At 32.2% G+C, this 2,635-nt stretch overlaps 1 pseudogene; it reads left to right on the forward strand.

The window, feature by feature from the left end:
- The first annotated feature begins 334 nt into the window (after positions 1-334).
- Positions 335-453, forward strand: LOC111736940 (annotated as a pseudogene).
- Positions 454-2,635: the final 2,182 nt, after the last annotated feature.

Genomic DNA, 2,635 nt, shown 5'->3' on the forward strand with positions numbered 1-2,635 from the left:
CTACCAAGACTGAATCAGGAAAAAACAAAAAGTCTGAATAGCCTAATTACTAATAAGCATATTGAATCGGTAATCAAAAATCTTCCAATGAAGAACATCTAGGACCAGATGATTTCACTGATAAATTTTACCAAATATTTAAAGAATTAATATTAATCTATCTCAAACTCTTCTAAAAAAATTAAAGAGGGAACATTCTCAAACTCATTTTATGAGACTATCATTATTCTGATACTAAAACCAAATAAGGACACTACCAATAAAAAAAAAAAATTACAAACCAATGATTCTGATGAATATAGGTACAAAAATTCTCAACAAATACTAGCAAATCATCTACGGCTTTGCCACTCTGAACATTCCCGATCCCGTTTCATCTTGGAAGCTAAGCAAAATCGGCCCTGGTTAGTACTTGGATGGGTGACCACCTAGGAAGACCAGGTGCTGTAGGCATAAAAAATAAAAAATAAGGAATTGTAAACCGACAAGTTCCTTGCAATCTGTGAGGTCAACCAAGGGTTGCCTTGCCTACAAAAAAAAAAAATACTAGCAAACCAAATTCATCAGCACATGAAAAGGATCACTCACCATGATAAAGTGGAATTTATCCTTGGATTGCAAGGATGGTTCAACATATGCAAATCAAACAATGTGATATATCACATGAATAGAATGAATCATATATTTGAAAGACACAGAAAAAGCATTTGAAAAAATTAAACCTATTTTCTGATAGAAAATATTTAACAAATTAGGCATAGAAGGAACAGGTCTTAATATAATAAAGGCCTGTGTTCATGGATTAGAAGAATTATTGTTAAAGTATCCATACTACCAAAGGCCATCTATATGTTCAGTAAAATCCCCTTCAAGATTCCAATGGTGTTTTTTACAGAAATAGGAAAAAAAAACACTCCTAAAATTTATATAGAAACACAAAAGACATCAAATAGGTAGGAAATCCTGAGAAAGAAGAACAAACTAGGAAGCATCACACTTAGAGATTTCAAGCTGTACAATGAAGCTATAGTAATCAAAATAGTATAGTACTAGCATAAAAAGAAACACATAGACTAATGGAACAAACAAAAGCCCAGAAATAAACCAAAACATATATGGTCAACTAATATTTGAAAAGAAAGACAAAAATATTAAATGAACTAAAGATTGTCTCTTCAATAAATGGTGCTGGAAAAATTGGATATCCACATATAAAAGAATAAAACTTGACCTCTATCTTGTACCACTCACAGAAATTAACTCAATATGGATTAAAGATTTAAATGTAAGAACTGAAACCCTAACCTGAAACCATGACACTCCTAGAAGAAAGCATTGCAAAAAAAACTCTGACATTGATCTTGATAATGATTTTGTGAAAATCACCCTAAAGCACAAGCAACAAAATAAAAAATAAAATAGTAGAATGACACCAAATGAAAAAGCTTCTGCATAGCAAAATAAACCACCAATGAGTGAAAAGACAATAGGCAGAATGCAAAGGGAAAAATACACATTTTCAAACCATATATCTGATAAGGGGATAGTATCCAAAATGGCCACAGGTACATGAAAAGATGCTCCACAGCTATTTATGAACAAAATGCAAATTAAAACCATAATGTGTTATATGTCATTGTTAGAATGGTCCACATCAGAAAGACTAAAGATAAATGCTGGCATGAATGTAAAGAAGAAAGAACTCTTGTGCATTCTTGGTGGGATTGTAAATTGGTATAGTCACTATGGAAATCAGTGTGGAGTTTCCTCAAAATAAAAAAAAAAAAAAAGAAAAGAAAACTATCATGTGATTCCACTTCTGGGAATATATCGAAAAGAAATGGAAACACTAACTGGAAAAAATATCTGCACCCCTATGTTCACAGCAGCGTCATTTACAATGGCCAAGACATGGAAATAATCCAGGAGTCCATTGACAGATGAATGGATAAGAAGTTGTGGTATACACACAAACACAATATATTATTTTTTAGCCATAAAAAAAGAAATTCCACCATTCTCAACAACATAAATGAACATTTGAGGTATTATGTTAAGTGTAACAAGTCAGAAAAGAGAGACAAATACCACATGACCTCACTCATATAGCATTTAAACAAATAAACAACAGAACAAAAACACCAAAATCATAGAAAAAGATCAGATTTGTGGTTAGTAGAGGCAGTGGGTAGGTGGAGGAAAAATTGGAGACGGGTGGTCAAAAGGTTCAAACTTCCAGTTACAAAATAAACAAATCATAGTGATGTAATGTACAGAATGGTGACTACAGTTAACATGCTGTGTGAAAAACAGGAAGGTTGTTGAGAGCAGATCCTAAAAGCTGTCATTGCAAGAATTTTTTTTCATTGTATCAATGAGATGATGGGTGTTAACTAAACTTATTGTAGTAATCATTTCACAGTACATATAAGTCAAACTATTATGCTGTACACCTTTAACTTCTACAGTAATGATGTATGTCAATTGTTTCTCAGTAAAACTGGGACAAAAATAAGATACCTAGTATTCAGCATTGTTCCCACTTGCTCCTCCTTTCTTACTTTTCCCTGAGTTAGTGACCAAATAATATTGAACTAATTTGTCTAAATTCATTTATATGTGTATATAAGCCTTT

The sequence above is a fragment of the Pteropus vampyrus genome, unplaced genomic scaffold (genome assembly GCF_000151845.1).
Source record: "Pteropus vampyrus isolate Shadow unplaced genomic scaffold, Pvam_2.0 Scaffold1, whole genome shotgun sequence".
NCBI lineage: Eukaryota > Metazoa > Chordata > Mammalia > Chiroptera > Pteropodidae > Pteropus > Pteropus vampyrus.